Source organism: Sebastes fasciatus, chromosome 3 (genome assembly GCF_043250625.1).
Source record: "Sebastes fasciatus isolate fSebFas1 chromosome 3, fSebFas1.pri, whole genome shotgun sequence".
In the NCBI taxonomy this organism is placed as follows: domain Eukaryota; kingdom Metazoa; phylum Chordata; class Actinopteri; order Perciformes; family Sebastidae; genus Sebastes; species Sebastes fasciatus.
This window is the reverse complement of record NC_133797.1, coordinates 19,102,272-19,120,896: the sequence shown is the minus strand read 5'-3', so window position 1 is coordinate 19,120,896 and position 18,625 is coordinate 19,102,272. Positions and strand designations below refer to the sequence as shown.

Here is an 18,625-nt window from a genome sequence, read left to right as displayed (position 1 = left end):
CTGTGGCTCACACTGTTTGAAGTGCACAGACGATTAAGTAGCAAAAAAGCGCCATATTGAGGTTTTATTGTTTATTGGCTTTTAATGGAGATATGTAATTCTTGATTACCTTGCTTTCCCGAGGCGATCACCTTTTTTATATTTCTACCCCACGAGACGATATTATCACGATATGATCATTTTACAATATGCTGAGTATTGCAATAAGATATATTGCGATTTATTCTCTTTTTTCAACTGCAAATTATGCAGTTTGTCACCATCTGTTTTATCTAATAAGATACAGTTTTCACTCTGTTCATGTCAGAGTTTTCATTCACATATCTTGAAGTCAGAGGTCAAGGGACCCCTTTGAACACGGCCATGCCAGTTTTTCCTCGCCAAAATTTAGCGTAAATTTGGAGCGTTATTTAGCATTCTGCCCGATAAACTAACATGCCATGGTTGGTACCAATCGATTCCTCTAGCTTTTAAGACTGAGCCCATTACAACCTCTGAAATACAGAATAACGGCCATCCGAAATATAATAAAAGATCGATACTTGACGTCCGTGTATCCATTCAATATTGCCACGCAAAATATCGCGATACTATGCTGTATTGATTTTTTTCCCTCACCCGTACTGCTCACTGTATATCCACATTTTAGACAAGAGATGCTAAACAACCTTTACACAAGTCTATCTTTAATGTTCCATTGAACCAACAAAAATGAACCAAAAATATTCATCGGTTGTTATTAAATAATCAATTTTATCTTCATTGCTTCTCACTGGAAAGTTGTTCCACAGAAAGTCATCTTTTGTGAGTGCATTTAAGGCCCTGCGCCCACATCCAGTCCCGGTACCTTTCAGGGTTACTTCGGGTCATTTTTTAATGTCGTTTACTTGGAGAATGTAACTTTTAAAACGAGGCTTAAAACTGCCTTAGTGAGATCCTGTCTCCCAGCTCCGGCAGCTCATCACTCCTAAAACAGCCGCTCTCATCCACCCCGGCCCCGACCGTTATTAATGTGCGCTGAATAATTTAACAGGGTAAAATTACCATGCTCTTTTGAAAAGATTTTTGCCTACACAATTAAAGAGCATTATAGTGATTTTTAGTTGAACAAGAATTATGACTGTTTTCCCTCCTCTCTGCTACACTTCCTTGTTATGAGCTGTGGGTGAGCGGGGCTGTAAAGGCCTGCTATTCTCTGCTGCTGTCTGACTGCTGGGAGGGGTTGTGCTCCAGCTCTGACCTATACCATGATGAGCGGCTAATGGATAATGGATGAAGTAGTATATGCTCAACTTCCGCTGAAAGGACCCCCATAATGGTGTGCTGGCCTCACTAAACACAAGCTATATTTGGGCTGTTAAAAAGCAGACTCTCCGTCAGGTGGTGTTAAAGGCGCCTGGCTCACACTCCACATGGCTGCAGGTGTTGAAAGGATTGTATTCAATATTTTGGAGTTTTTCCCCATGATGAGTCAAACAGAATGTATTAAAAATGATAGTAATAGCTTGTTTTATGAAAGTTTGTGGGCTAACGGTACGATATTATCCTGCTGTTGTCTGATATCAGCATCAGCAGGAGCGTTTGCCGGGCCTTCACTCTTATTCCATGCGGACAACTGTCCACATCTCAACCACAGGCCAACAATTGGCAGTAATTGGCACGTTGCCTCGGCTGTCCTGGGAGAGATCTGAGGGTGCACGCGGCCACGGAGAGGCTGCCCTTTCCACCAATTAGAGAGTTGTCTCCTCGTGGGGCGGGGGCTGGGGGAGGTCTACCTCGCTGCTACCTTGTCTCTTGATCAAAATGATTTGTGGAGATCCCTTTTTCTCCTCACTCCTCTCTTCCTCCTTGCCTGCCTCTCCTCTCGCCACTGAGGTGTTACTGTGTGCGAACTGCTAGTGAGAGTCTTCAGTCGAGGACCCCAACCAGCGACTGACAGCCTTACAGTAGCAGTCAGTGGGACATTCACATTAGAGGTGCTCTGACAGTCGGGCTGTGCCAGACAGCCTTCCCAATGAAAAATGCTCCACATGGCTCTTTGCTGCTGGTTTCCTAATACATTACTTGCTCTCTTCTCCATATGAACTTTTTTTATTTTCCACCAGTGGATGTGACGCTGAATTGGGTTGGCAGAAGCTGAAGTTTCTCCGAATTGCTGAACTTGAGTCTCTTTTTTTTTTTTTTCTTGTTGCTAGTGTATTGGCTTTTTTGTTGTTGTGTCTCCAGGCGTAAGCAGCGAGTTATAGCCGCATGGCTTTATTACGACGGCTTTGACGCGATGATGGCAAGTGTCTCTTGTGGTTAGACATGTGCAGGCCACACAAGGTACCATGGGACCCCAGTGCAAAGGATCACAGGCCTCAGTGCATGCTGCTAACGCTCTTCAGTTTATGCCACAGGGAAGGCTGCGGAACCAACACCCAGCCCCCTTATTCTCTCCCCTCTCGGTCTCTCTCTTGTCCTCAAAGCCTATGTCTCTTCGTATTTCACTTCAATAAATATGAGGAGGCGAGGAGATGCTTCCTACACTCAGAAATATGTGTCAGGCTACTGGGTTATGTTGTGTTGCAATGTGATGTAGAAGGCAACAAAGCAAGTGCGCTCAGAGAGAGAGAGAGAGAGAAAGAAACAGCCTTACTTATTCTCTTTAATCCATCGTGAGATATTCAGAACTAGGTTAAGTTTTACCTCACATTACCCAACACCTTTTGAGCATTTAACAAGATTTACGCATATGGTGCTATATTAACACCATTTTTTTTCAGTCAACAATTCAACATATCCTCATACAACGGTTCATATGATATTTTACGCAAAAAGTTATTTCTCCTTTTTTGTTCGTTTCCCTACGAATGTCCAGCAACACGTGTAGATTTCCGTTATGTAACGAGCGGAAATCTTCACGTGTTGCTGGACATTCGTAGGAAAATATATACATACAGTCGTTTCAAAATAAACTTCCGTCTTGACAGGAAACAACTTCCTTAGGTTTGGGCAACAAAACTACTTACTGTAGTTAGGCTTAGGAAAAGATTGACTTAGTTAAGATTAGGCAAGAAAACTACTTAGTTAGGTTTAAGAAAAGATCGACTTGGTTAGGATTAGGCAACAAAACTACTTAGTTAGGTTTAGGAAAGATTGACTTAGTTAGGATTAGGCAAGAAAACTACTTAGTTAGGTTTAGTAAAATATTGACTTAGTTAGGTTTAGGCAACAAAACTACTTAGTTAGGTTTAGGAAAGATTGACTTAGTTAGGATTAGGCAACAAAACTACTTAGTTAGGTTTAGGAAAAGATCGACTTGGTTAGGATTAGGCAACAAATCACACGGAACAGGAACATCGGTCTCCTGGGTGGAAGTCTGGTATTTTTGAACCCATCCATCCCCCCATACTCCTCCCTACGTGGCGTTTGCTGCTATTTATATTTCCTAGTTGACAAATATGTGGATTAAATAAAAACTGATTTTGTGGGATATATACGAATTACAGTGCATTATTTTTCGTAGGTACAGTATAGCTACGAACAGTGTATGAGATCAGCCTGAACAATTAGCACAGGTAAAGCCTAGCCTTCACCACAGGTTGACAGGCTCAGCGTAAAGCAGCTTTATTTCCTGCAAGGACCTTCACAAGGGGGGCCTACCTAATATGCTGTCTGGCCCCGGGGCCTGTGGGAGTGCGGTTGGATTATTATGTTAATGTGTGTGCCTCCTGCCCTCTCCTCAGTCCCAGCTGGCCTCCCTGTCGTTAGGAAGTGCTTTGCTCTGACAGAGGAGTAATATGCTCCGTGATTGAGGGGCCAAAAGATCGAGCACTATGAGAGAGGGGCCACCACTGATAAGCATATGATAAAAGTGCCATTGTACGCCAATGCCTCTGAGACACGGAGGATGACTTAGCAATTCCTATGGATTTCAGTGGGAGAGTGAATATGTATAAGGGCTGTGTGGTCCTTTTTTATGCAGCTGAATTTAATTGCCCATAGCATTATATCTCATACATGCCATGTATTTTATTGTACTTTTATTGCATGGACTCTTTCATTATGAGCCCGTGACACATCCACCTGTAAATATAACGGCTCCCACCGCACACGCCACGGTGTGTGATGCTTTTAATCATCCTGTAGGAATCAATATGAGACTAAGAGGAGATTCAGTTTAATGTATAGTTCATAATGTAAATAAAGCAATTAGGTGAGCTCTATTGTCAGTGAAAACATTCAATCAAACTCGTATTTTAAGGTGTCATAAATGCAACAGAGGAGCCTCAGTTGGTGTCTGCGTGTCATTTAGGGGCATTAATGTGTGACAGCCTTAATATTAATTGATGGAGAGTTGGTTAAGTCAGTGTCAGGAAAAATGATGACACTGTTCTGCCAGAAGGCTTAATGTTGCAGATCTATGTCACACTGGTTTAATCAACTTGACACAAAAGCAAAAAGAGAAGTGAGAGAAAGAGAAAACTTCCTGTGACTTGTCGAGAAGGAGAAACGCCGGTTGCACTGCTTTGGATCCTGCACATAATTGTGTAAAAACATCAGCCAAAGCAGAGAAAGATCTCTCCTTTTAAACACTCGCCTTTTTCATCTCGCCTCCTCAGGAGTGCTCGGGTTGCTCCGTATTAGCTTTGTGTGGGCCCATTCACAAAGTGTGTGGAGTGTTTGTGTTGTGTAGGGGGTTTGTTTTGTTTGCTTTTTAATCAAGTTCAATTTCGTCTCCATCAATACGAGCTCTTCCCCACACCCCTCTTCCTCACGTCTGCCCGGATTATAATGTGTCTCTTTTTGCTGAGGAGCCTTCACTGTTGTTATTGTTTGTTCCTCTTCTACGGGGCCCCAGCTGTAACGAGAGGAAGGGTGTATCTATGGGTAATTGGTGGGTAAATACTTTGCTGTGACTAAACGTCAGAGCAAGAGAGTTTGTAACACAAGCAGGTTGTTGTGCTGCTTCTGAGGAGAAGGCAGAGAAAGACAAAGAGTAAATGGAGAAGCCCTTTAAGCTGTGTTTTTACCTGATTTCCTTCCAGAGCATCAAACAAAATATCTTGAATCGTTGTTTTTCTGGCTTCTCTTATATCAAGATCTGACTGCGTGAACTTATTTAAAAAAATGAACCATAAACTTTATCTCGTAACACTACCATTTGAAGATGTGATGGATTCAGGCTACATCCACTTTATTGACTGAGCTAAAACAATTAGATAATTTATCAACTAGTCCATTGACATAATATTTATCGTCAACTGTTCTGATAAGCGATTGATCATTTACATAATTTTCAGTAGTATAAACTCCAAACATTTACAATGGAAAGTGCCGCCTGTGGCGAACTGCCATGCATTACAGCTGTGGCGGCTGCTCTGAGCTCAGCGAGCTGCGGCCTTTTCATTCTGCGGTGAAGTGCAAGCAAAAAGTTGGGAATAGTTCAACTTTTGGCGGCAAATTGAGAAGAGAATACCTGCAGCCAATCAGTAAACAGACTCCTGTGACTCCTGTGACATGTTGACCTAAGTTACAAATAATTTCTTCCCGCCTGAGGCACATGAACGCGCTTCCCGATCACAGAAAAATGGAATTATTGTGGCGAGTTGCACTTCGCCGCTGCTTTTCAGTTTTAGACCATTGTAAATTGATTAGGGCTGCAACTAATGATTATTTTCATTGTCAATTAATCTGCTGATTATCTTCTCATTCAATTGTTTAGTCAATAAAATGTCAAAGGGTTGTAAAAAAATTGGCCACTCCAGTTTCCATGAGTTCTTTGAGTGCATTCCTAGCATTACTTCAACATAAAATCAAAGATGTCAAATGTGATTTTACTCAACAAAAATAGAAACAAAGTTGGTTGGAGTGCAGTTTGTTCTGGAAACACATATTACATGTTTCTCAAGTATTAATGGGATTTGTCGTTTTTATTTTTCACTTTCCTACAATTATTTATTTTCATCATGGGCTAATTGGGATACAATTTCTTGACCAGTATAAATGCAACCGTCAGGGGAATGAAGATTGATAAACCGGTTCAATTTTGGAGTTGCATATATCAGTGGCATGCCTTTACTCCAGATACTTATCAAGCCCTTTGAGGCACAATTAGATTGACTTAACTTTTCACTTATATCCATTTAGATCCCTCCAGTTGTCATGTCTTTTTTTTTCTTTCTTTTTTTACAAGCAGGTGACTTTTCACTCAAGTTTGGCAAAAGGGAACAGGGGCACTTTGATTGTTACCCTCTCCTTTGTTGTTTGTTGAAGGCCTCGAGGTTTGGCAGCCATTGTCTTTATAAACTCAAAGCTGTGTTAAATGCAGCCCCAGCCCAGCAGCTAATGAGGGGGAGCCTTCAAAACCTCCATGAGATGATGCTGTCAAATGGGTGACATAAAAACGTTGCATGTAATCCCCCTGTGCAGACCCTGGGTGTAAATATGCCAGCTCCACCATTTTCACAGCGTTTACTCCCAGTTCAAACAATCTCTCTCGCTGCTCTCCCCCTCCCCGAAAACACAATGACAGCTCTGCGTTATTCTCCTCTAGAATCCTTGGCTGCCTGTGACCAATGAAACAACCAGGAACAGCTCTGATAATCTCCTTCATCCACATTGTGGGTAAGACACCTCTCTCTTCTTCTTTGTTTCTGTGGACTGAAACTTGTGCCACTCACACATTTTGCACTGAGCGTGCTCAGAATTTGGGGTGTGATGCTTGGAAATGAATTCGATGATTTTTAGAGCTATGCATTGGTGCCGTTTGTTTGCACGGTTGTATGTTTGTCCACACTCAGTATTAGACACCTGCTGTTGACTTGAAATCAAAAGAAGCTTAATATGAACATAAAGAAGGCCTATATAGCACTCATAGTCGCCGGGAACCATAGAAATGATGTCTCTTTAACGACATTTTGCTGGAAACATAATGTGAATACAGAATATATACAAAATGCCCTGAGAGCTAACATTTGGTAGCTGTTTTATATTGTTAATGTAATTTTCCTGTCATAGAGGCCTGTTTTAAGCTCTAAGATGGAAAAAAATGGTGATAAATGGAAAGCAATTCATCACCGTCATCCTACAGAGAAACGTATTGTATCTGTCCTGATGGGACTGGCCATTTCCAGGATGTGCCAATCTCTAATCACATGGGAAAGTGGTCATTGAGTAAGTTATATTATGAGTATAATGACTTTGTAAAGTTCTTACTGAACACTTAAGCAAAATGATGTACGTACATTTGTTGCTGCATCAGAGCCCCCAGAACTCAATTTTCATTCCAGTTTGTCTAAAATTGCAGCAAAATTATATTTTACAATGGTTTTAATTGTTTTTTTTTCTGCTACCTGTAGCGTTCTTGAACAATAAGTCCTCATATGTAAATGACAAAATACCCACATGACTGACTCATATGTATGAGCATTGTTTCTGATCCATTACCTCTACGGTTAACATTGGGTTAAAAGGACCCTGTGGACTTTTTTGTAAACATGCTTCCTATCAGTTTCTCATCGAAGCCATAGTATGTGTATCCTTGAGGACTAATAAATGTGTTGAATTCATTTTTTTCACCGATAAAACATTTGCAGAGCTGAATCCTTTTGGAAGAATTTGAAACCTGCTTTATTTAAATTCATGTTTGCTCCCTCTGGGTCTTCTTCTTCTTTGCCTTTGATGGCACATTCTGCATTTCTTGGCACATAACCGCCACCAACGATCACTTATAGTGTATTGTTTACAGTGTGTACTGTGTACGACACCATAGAGTGTGTGCGACTGTGAGTGTGGCTGTCTGCCATCATGCACAGTAACAAAAAAAGGGTTCGTTTTCAAGAAGTGTGTAGGAAGCCACTGTATGCATCCTCTACTGTACATTCAGTAAACCTCTTCATCCTCATTTTGTTTTGTGTATGACGTCACACATATAATAACAAAACAGGGACCCATAAAACATTGCTCAATAGCATTAGTAGTGGTCAGAAACTCCACGTAGTACCTTTAACTTTAGGCAACCAAAACTACTTGGTTTGGGGAACATTAGGGTCCTCCCCTCACTTCACAATATGATAACTTTAATTCAGAACCCCCCCATCAATGAACAGCGACAAATATTAAATGTAGTGCCCTCCTAATGAATAAACAGAATATTAAACTCATCATTATAAGACAATACGTCAACAATAAGTCAAGACAAAGTTAGGTTATTGAGCCAAGTAGTTCTGTGTGCACAGTGGCAACACAAGAGGATCAATCTTTTCAATTAAAAGACCCACAAAAGTCACAGGCAAAGAACTAGTATAAATTCGGGGTGGGGGCTTGGGGGTCCTCCCCCAAGAAAATTTGTTTTTGAGCTAAAACTATGCAATTTTACATCATTTTGGACCATTATTGTTCCTATAGATAATGGCCAAAAAGCTTGAAAACAAAACTTGCTATAGTTAAATAATTATTTTATTATATACAGTACACATATCACAGCCTAATTATTTTATTATATACACATATCACAGCCTCCGTCTGAACATTTCATTCTTCTGGCAACGTTTGACATGTAAAATCATATTCTGTAAATCAATAGAGCAGATTCAAAACAACTTTTAAATAATGTTTCATTAATTATATTTATTCTAGCTATAGCCTACTTGGTTTGGGGAAGAACATGGTCATGGTTAAAAGAAAGTTGACTGACGGTGTCTCCCAATGATCCAACCATCCACCCCAACCTCCTCCCTGAGAGGTTTTACGGTGGTATAAAAACATCGTGCTACTTCTTCCACCTTTGCCACCTAGAAAGGAAACTAATTACTCTCACGACTGCAAGAGGTCAGTTATTAGAAAATATAGGTCATATTTAATGTTTGTTGTTTTTATGGTGTGGACAATGTTATCACTGTAATGTTTTTTTTAATATAGTACATGCCATAATACCGTGTGGTTGCTGAGGCATATACTGCTTGAAAGATGCTTCTATGACAGAAAGGAAATACTTCTGGCAGCAACCTGCTGCCAGAAGTATTGGTAGTAATGGTTGTTGAAGTAAATTAAGCTTTAGAAATCTCAAACAAAAATCACTAAGTACTAAAGATATTAAACACTGGAATTCAGTTGCAAAACTCAAATACTCAGCAAGCATAATTACCATACAATTAAAAATTAGCATAGTTTATGTCTCTATTTTATTCATACTCGCCCACACACTATTTAACTGTCCTTGTAGACGTGACCCACACATGTTCCTCATCCATCCCTTGTCTCAGTCTAGTTTGGCTGCTCATCACACACAGCGATCCATACTGTGGCTTCTCATTTGCAGGCTCTGTGTTTTGTGTGGTCCCTCTTTTGCTTCCCATGGATCTCTCTGCAGGGAGCTGAGCTGACAGACTTGTCTGATTGATGTATTGGGGGGCGTCTCGTCAGCTATTGTTTTCCTCGCCAGCGTTCGGTGGCTTCGCTCACCGAGCCTTATCTGTCCCACCTACAGTATGTGGATACGGATGTGTCAGATTCACTCTACTGCAGGAGAAATGGGTCGTCATGGCGTCCTAAGAATTTCCGTAGCCTACGAGCAGTAACTAAAGCACACTAGATCTGCTTGTATCTCACATATACGATACTGTGTTCATGTGTGCAGACAACCAGTTTGTGTGTTCACATGTTGTTTTTATTAACACAACAACTAAACAACAATGAAGCCACACTTTTCTTTTGTCTGACATGAAGATATAAGAGTTCTGTGAATTTATTGGGCATTTGTATCTTAGTCGATGCACTGCTTTGCCCCTCGCAACTTTTCTTTGGATGACTTTCCCAACTTCCATATCAAAAGAGTCATGACTCCATTGCAAGTAGAGTACTCACCTTAAGACCATGAGTTTTCTTCTAGTTTGAGTGTGTACCTGCAAACTTTCCCAGAACTTTCCTGGATGTCAGTGTTTCGCAGCCCCTCCATCTACCTCTTGCACCCTTTGATAATCCTGCCCAAAACTCCTTAAATTCACAAGAGAATTCTTAAGAATTCTTGAAAAACTCCTCTCTGGCAGTAGATGTGTTACAGCCAACCCGTTCACCTGCTTGATGAAGTGGGCAAGGCTGGAAGGTTGGAGAGGCTGGATGTCCGATCACGGCACAGGCCATTAAAGATGAAGAACTAGTGTGTGGTCAGAGGTAGAGGGGAAAACCAAGCCAGGCTTGCGGACGGTGGGCGCCCGCACCCTCCCTCATAGCATCACAAACCAGGCCGACACTTCCCCCAGTAATGAGCAGGGGCCCAGACTATGGGGTCAATTATTCATACCGAGTCAGCTGGGAGAGATGGAGCGAGAGAGGAGGGGTGTTGAAGCCTCATCGAATCCTACAATTCTACCACACTCCGCAATGATTTTTTTTGTTGCAGCGCTGCCTCCATCCACACAACTAAATCTAAGTCTTGTCCGGGTGGATGGAGTGTAACTTTAAAAGGCATACAGGAGTGGCCACTCACTCCAGTGGCCATCCTGCAGCAGTAGCCTTGGCTACTCAGCCATTCTCTGGCCTCACAATTACTGTGTTGAAAGGACAGACATTGATCGTCAACACACTACAGCTGTTTCCAAGTACCGTCATTATGCATACAGTAGACCATGTCGGGTCAGTTATCAAAGGGAATTACTCAACATGGAGAGCCTATTGGTCCTGCCTGTTTGTGCCATGCGTAGATTATGTTACTGAATTAGCATTGTAGATGCTTCATGTAGGTGCTGAAAATAATGGGGGAGGTCAAACACAAAAGGAAATGCTTCGTAATATTCCTCAAGCATCGCAGGGGATCGAGATGGCAGTTTTCTTGTTTTTTGTCAGAAACAAATGAGCACTTGATCATTGGCATGGCAGCATTGAGGGATCAAACCCATTGAAATGCTCCCCTTCACATCCATTTAAGACGGGATTGAAGACATTGATGGAGCAACCCATGGGAACGAGAACGACTCCTCCTCTCAAGGCCACTTTGCCACAGCAGAAATTTCCATGTCTCCATGTTTAGTGGCAATATCTCTGACGTCAGGATAATCCATTTAGGTGACAGATTGCTGAGCTTTTCACTCACAAGTTGCATATCGTTCTGCATTTTAATAGTTCACGAGTGCAAGGGGAAGAACAAATCTACTTCTTACTGTATCTACACAGATGATCAGAGTATGTGCAGTGACGAGCCATGTAAGATCTGAATGTCAAACAGTCAAAACTTGTAGGGTGGAAAGTCTGACGTCTTCAGCTTTGAGTTGCTTCTAATTGGATTCCAATGTGACCAAGAAAAATCATGAAAACATCCGTAGAAACGTCTCACTCCTGCAACATAATCTACTTTTCTGTTGTCCATCAATTTTGTTGGTGTTTTCCAGTCTCCAGTCAGACAAAAAAAATGTCTGTTTACACTACTGCAGCAGCAATTTCAGTGTGTATGACCAGTTTGATATATACTAAACTATTTTTTTGTATTTTGTAATGTGCAGTTGTGGCAAGTAACAAAGTACATTTACTTTTGAGGTATTTGAGTATTTCCATTTTTTTACCACTTACCATTTTGGTAATATTATACTTTTTGTTGCCTGTACTGTAGTTACGAGTTATATTGAGGATTCAAATTTTACATAAAACTTACAATCAGCTTTTAAATGATTTGGCAACGCTGTAGGTTGCATCAAGACAACAATAACTACTAGAACTAGAGCCGCTCCTCATCTCTGCTTGACGCCAGGAGCTCTAAGCCACATTGCAGCATAAAACACCCGTATCGCTGGCTGATCTGTTGGCAGTCGAATTGCATTGTGGGTAATGTAGGTGCCAGATTTTAACAAAGAAGAAGAATACGTGGAATAAAAAGGACGATATCTCTGGTCCTGCTGTAAAAAAAACTGTGAATCGTGCAGCCCTGTCTTCTAAAATGTATATTCCCATACAACTAAACTGCATTCTCCATTACGTTTAGAGGGAAACGCATTTTGTTGCGAATTGGTCTTTGACGTTCACAAATACGTTTGTAAGTCTGCGGAAGGTCGCAGCAAGTTGACATAGTGCAACGAGCGATGCGCATAGCAGGTGACGTAGTACATCGAACAACCGTAAATGAAAGTTCCGTGGTATAATAACGAGGATAACAAGTGAGAAAGTCCACTGTACGAATGGGCGGGAGGGTTGTGGTGGATGGGTCACAAAACACAGGACTTTCCCTCAGGAGGCCGCTGTTCGTGTCCCGTGTGAAACTAAAAGTCAACATTAACTTATGTTAAATAACGTAACAAACTTTTGAAATTTTAAGAAAAACAATGATGACTTTTACTAAAGTCTTGTTGCCTAAACCTAACTAAGTAGTGTTGTTGCATTTTTTGTTTTGTTTTGCTTCAATTTACAAAGTTAACCACGTGTTTAAAACTGCAACCGTAATCTGGAAGAAAATACTTCTCCCTCGAAACGTAATTGAGAATGCAGTTTAGTTGTATGGGAACGTAATTCTGTAGGAGACAGGGTAGCATCGTGAGTCTGACAATGTTATAGAAGTGCAATGCTAAATCTGTGTAGTACTCTCAGTAAATGAATACTTCCACCACTGGTAACTTGTCACTATTGGAATCCATTATTTGTGACATTTTATGACCTTTTAATCCTGCAGAGTATTTGATACTAAAATAGTTTTGGGGGTTTTTGAGTATAACTTTAAATGAACCTAAATTACAATGGCACTTTTTATACAGCATCTGTTTCAAATTATATTATTACTGAGTCATAATTGTCCATGAATATTTTATGAGCAAAGGTTGAGTAGATAAGATCCTCGGTGCATTCATTTACGAATGTATAATAATGGACCAAATCAAATCATGTAATAAAAATAAACATTACAGTACCTCTCTATTAAAATGGGGTTCCCTGGCAACTTAATAGTATTGTATATCTCTGCATTCACACTGGAGGGCATGCTGTGTACGTTCTACTGCCAGTGACTGTGACTATGGAGAGACATCTATCAAAATCACATAATGGCCACCATCAAGATGAACCATGAAGTAAAAACACATGGAGAGAAGATTCCCCTCTTTATTAGCTGTCATCATTTCCATGAATATATGTGCAAATAAATGGCTAGTATCACACAGGGAGCAAATGAGTCCCCGATGTAGCCTAAATGGGAGGGTGGAGGGAGGCGAGGCGGTGTGTATATGTGTGTGTTTGAGAGAGAGAGAGAGAGAGAAACAGAATGGTGGGGGGTTCACGGATGAAAAATCATCACCAGTCCAAATGCAGATATTGTGGCGGCCTCACACTCTCGCCAGTGTCACCATCCATTCGTCACTGTCCGCAAGCCTGCCTCTCATTAAGTGGCCCCGCTCCGGCGACAACTTAATTTCCTTAAGAGGACCAGACACCTGATTCAATTGTGCGCCCATTACAGATTTGTTTTCCCCGTCTAGGCCTTGCTGGGACCACATGGCTGTGGAGAGAAATACACTCCCACTATATTAAATGTTGGGGACATAATTCCCAGACATATGATTCATGTCTGCCTCCCAGTATCCATCCCTCACAACGCCCTTAGCTCGAATGGTGGTGTAGCTCCAGTCAGCTGGGCTGGTTCAGCTGCTGTGGATATTATATCATCAGTGTTGTCTTTTGTGTTATATGTTCAGATAGTAGCATGTCAAGACGAGGACTTCTAGTTTTTTATACAGATTAACATCTCAAATCTATCCATGTGGGTTTTTTGTGTTTTTTAAACTAGATAATTCTTCCTCACCTGATTATGAAGCTCATTGGTTCGTTCACACGTCATCAAAAGACCTGGAGCTCTTCAATAATTCAGAAACACTTTTGAACCATTTCAACATGACTGCTCCTCAGTCCTCTGTCTTTGAACATCACACAGCGTAAGATGTTTTTATCTGTACGTCAGCGCAGGTGAGACTACTTCCATTGTCCATTTGACTGCTGGTCTCCATAGCTTACCTCTCACCTACACCTGTCAGTCAAACGGTAGCCGTTGGAGACCGGTGAGAAACAGCTTTTCCTCTTGTACAGGCTTTAACTGATTGTTGCTGTAATTTTTCTGTCATGGCTTTTATCCGCAAGGTGTGAGTATGTTTGATACCAGATGCTCACCCAAAACCACACAAAAGCCTCATGTTTTCATTTATTTATGGTTCTCTCTGTGTTTTTTTTTACAAGCATCCTGTCAATTACCCAAAAAATTCTCCTTTGAGGAATCATTTTTGATCTCCCAATCGTCCAAATAGGATTGTGTGGGTGTCTGTGTGCATTTTTTTGTATTATATGTTGTGATTTCTGAATAGAACTAGAGATTAAGACCAACCACCCTCACACACACACACACACACACAGTCAGAGGTTTTGCCTTAAACCTATCCAGAAGACACCTCCAAGATATAAAACTGCTGAGTATGGGTCTGTTCTCGGCAGCCAATAAAACACAGAGAAAAACCTCTAAGTTATAGAAGCTATTCACTCCCCCTTACTGCTCCCTTCCTGTGATGCTTTCCCTCTGATCCTGCTGTATGGGTTTGTGTGTGTGTCTATGCTTTGCTCTTATGCTTTGCAGTATTGGCGAATTGACCCTATTGTAAATTGCAAATGCTGCAAGTTTTATTTAGCTATTTAGTTTATTTGACATTATGAAAAGGAGGACATTAAATCATGCATAACTACAAAGATGTCAAGTATAACACAAAGTCCAAGAGTATTATGCTGCAGCTGCACATCGATGGAACCAACTTACTGATGGTCTCAAATGCTCTATCTAGCGAGACTAGCTTGTTGTCTGCAGTGGACCTTTACAGGGATGCTGGATACTGGCTAAGCTCTCCTTCACTTCCCTGGAGTCGGCGAGCCAGAGTGAACAGTGCCGCTCTGGCCAAATTGTGTACATTTTTGCCATACTAACTTATTACTGGCAGCAAAAAAATTAAATCCATGCTCTACTTTATAACCATGGTGGTTAAGTCAAGCGACTAATACGCCCGGAGATTAATGCATCTGCTGGATATGTTTCAGACCACGAGTAACGTTGGGCGGATTGTGTGTTTTTTCCCGTGAACCAGAGTGTATTTCACTGTGTTTCTGACCGCGAGCAAACAATCAATTTGGCTTTGATTTATTGGCTATAATTTAATTATCGGATAATAAATAATAATATTAATTTCCCATTATGGGCTGATCATTTACCGGATCGATATACAGTATATATTTTGCATCCCTAATACCTGGCAACCTCATGGTGACAAGTCTCCACGATGTCAGGGCTCTCAGCCAAGAAATAATCCCACACATAAGCCTACGTAAAACCACAAAATGCCATTTTTACTTGACGGTTATTTTCTCTCTCATTTTTTCACTGTTACAACTAAGACAGATTGTCCTCTTGTACAAAACTACAAGTGTACCAGAAGGTGTACCAGTGCAAACTGTTGTCATGAAAACCGGGGTGTGGACAGATATGGTACCTTGAATATCATGTGTGTAGATACTGAATGAATACTGGACAAATCTGCAGTCAATCACAGGGTCAATTGCAGGGTAACCAAAGACACACACACACACACACACACACACACACACACACACACACACACACACACACACACACATTAATGCTCAAATTTTCACCTTTAAGCAATTTACAGTAGCTACAGTTCTCGGTTCACCTGACCTGCATGTTTTTAGACAACAATCTAGAGACTGATCATCCAAGTTTCTCTTTGTGGCTTTGATTTCCAATTTCCTCTTTCTGCTTCACATTTACACCAGCTGATTCTGTGCATTTCTATTTCTGCTGTATTTCTTTATTTTCCAGTTTCCTCTCCCTCTTTATTTCCTACATTTTCCCCCCCATCTGGTCCAGTAGAGCTCAGCAGCGTGTGTGGAGGAGTGTCTCCTGTTCCCCCTGTCCTCTCCCTCTCCAGGAGCATCAAAAGGAGGAGGACCCACGCAGGGTGTTTGAAGAGCCCACCGACACTCCCCTATGGGTGGTGAACTGGCAGATGCTCAAACCACACAACTCTATCTAGACGGGAGGAGCATCCTTCTCATCTGCTTTTGTACCCCTGCCATTGGTTTCCCTTGCAGCCGTGAACCAGACATTAGTTTCAAATGTATTGTTGTTTTTAGATTCTCGCACATAACATTGTGCAATCAATTTATAAGGTTCATTCTTGCGTTAACACTGCATCCTTCAGTCGTGATGTTTGTTCTTGGTTTTGTATGTTTATGGATTGATTTGCACTTCTCTTATCTCTAGTGGTATCTAGAGATGAAGGTGTTTGGTTTTTATGCCATTTTTAATTTGTGGTGCTACCAAGATTTCTGTGTATCAGAATTGAAGGATAACACCTTATAGATGGTTACATTTTCAAGGGGTCCATAATACTGCCGTTCCCATACCGGCAGTCGCAGTGGTGAAAACCAGGAATCATAACCGCTAGACCATGTGGGACTGATTATCTAGAATGATCAGGATAAATACATGTTGTGGTTCAATTTTTAGCCATACTAGCGGTGGAGCTCTAGGAATGGCAATGTCGGTTTGTTAGTCGTTCAGACCTCTTTGGTCCAGCAGCCTGGTCGCACGAAAAGGCGTATGGATGACACGATAAATTGCAAGGCGTTTAGCGTGCAATAAGAACGCCATTCTTGCTTTTGGTGTGTCATTTTGTACGGCATGTAGTCTGTACTGAGTCCAGTGTGAACACATCCGCATAAATATGCTATGCTCAGAGCTAGTGACGTAGAATAAAAAGTGAGAAAGACTGCTTACGATAGAGGGGAGGTGGATGGGTCCAACAAACACAGGACTTTCAAGCAGGAGACCGATGTTCAAGACCGTTGTTTTGTTTTGTAAGTTATGATAGTCACATGTTTTGTAGTGACGTTTATGATGTGTTTTCAGTAGTTATATTACGTTGTTTCCTTACGTATTTTAAAACACGAAAAGTTGTGTTATTTATACACCTTCCCATGAGATCAGATTGGGTCCAGACTGAAATATCTTTGATGATTGGATGGATTGGCATGACATTTTGTGCAGACATTCATTGTCCTCAGAGGATGAAGCCTTCTGACTTTAGTGATTCTCTGACTTTCCCTCTAGCACCACCATGAGTTTCAGAATTGAGGTTTTGAATAAAATATCCTGACAATTACTGGATAACACCGTATCTCATTTTCAACGTGTCCTAAAACTGCTGTTCCCATACCGGGAATTGAGCCCAGGCCGCCTGGGAGAAAACCAGTAATCCTAACCGCTAGACCATATGGGACTGATTATCAGGTATGACCAGGATATTGTTTTCCTGGAAAGACATGTTGCAGTTGAATTTTTAGCCATACTAGCAGTGGAGCTTTAGGGATGGCGACGGTTTGTTAGTCGTTGGGACCTGTTTGGTCCAGACTGAAATATCTTTAATGATTGGATTGATTGGCATGACATTTTGTGCAAATATTTGTGGTCTTCAGAGGATGAAGCCTACTGACGTTTTGAGTAAAATGTATTGACAACCATTGGATGGATTGCCAAGACATTTTGTACAGACATTCATGTCCTCCCATGGATGGATTGTAATATTGTTGGTGAATCCTTAACTTTTCATGATTTTAGTGACATCACCAGGTCAAAACTGAACTAATACAGTATACTGCAGTAGAGTATAACCACAGAGAGCTGCTAGGGTTGCAGTGATCTCAGAGAGAGGGCTATCTCAAAACCTTGACAAATAAAACCAAACGTATCTACACGGCCAGAAACCATGTGAGAAAATGTTTCTTAGTAATCTTTGTGAACCTTTTAACAAGAGGCATGTTACTGAGTGCATCTGGCACAGACACATGTAGACTTGGATGAGGTTTCTTCTCTATGTCATACTGTTTTTTTTCCCCATCATGAACATGAACTGTAATACTGTTTGCTGCCAACACAAAGAGGCACACTGTATTGTCAGGATCTTTGCAGTTGCTCAGCCATCATAACATCACACAGCTGTGGTCCATGCCATGCTGATTGTCTGGCCTTTAGCTTCCTGGGTGGCAGCACTGAAGCTCTGACCTGCTCTGTCTGGCAGTACTCCACCTGCTCGTTCAGTCTGCCTCTATCTGCTCGACAGCCCTCACCTCCTCCGACAGGCCTCCCCGAACATCGGCTCCTGAAAGACAAGCCTTTCTCCTTCTCTCTCTTTAATTCTTTATCTCTTTCCTTCTCCCAATTTTTTCCATTGCCTCTCTGTATCTCTTTCACTCTGCCTGTCCATCTATCAAAGCCAACTCCTCTCCCAACTCCTGCGCTCTCATGTCAGCGAGAGGTGAAAGAGGTGTCTTACAGTAAAGAAGAACCTGCAGCTTTGTTTTATATTACACCTCACAGAGTGCTGTAGCTGTCTGTGGTTATCAGCCTCCAGTGCTGCCTCCCACAAAACCCTTTCTCCACCTCACACAAATACCTTTCTATTACTTGCTGCTGCACTCTTAATCCATCTATTCAGTGATTTCAAGATGCATGAATTTGATATAACAATTAGGACATTATCATACGTATATTGTATAATTAAATAGTAGGCGTAGGGATGGATATACTGTATATTACATTGTGAGGTAAAATTAT

At 41.3% G+C, this 18,625-nt stretch overlaps 2 long non-coding RNA genes across 3 annotated transcripts in view; one reads left to right on the top strand and one right to left on the bottom strand.

The window, feature by feature from the left end:
• Positions 1-18,625, bottom strand: part of LOC141764321 (uncharacterized) — a 254,565-nt gene that overhangs the window by 141,650 nt on the left and 94,290 nt on the right. The window lies entirely within an intron of this gene.
• The window catches only part of LOC141764322 (uncharacterized), a 145,922-nt gene that overhangs the window by 93,550 nt on the left and 33,747 nt on the right, over positions 1-18,625 (top strand). For both annotated transcript variants that reach the window (XR_012593253.1, XR_012593252.1), the window contains one exon: positions 6,539-6,609. This is a non-coding gene — a long non-coding RNA (uncharacterized LOC141764322). The remainder of the gene's footprint in view (positions 1-6,538; positions 6,610-18,625) is intronic.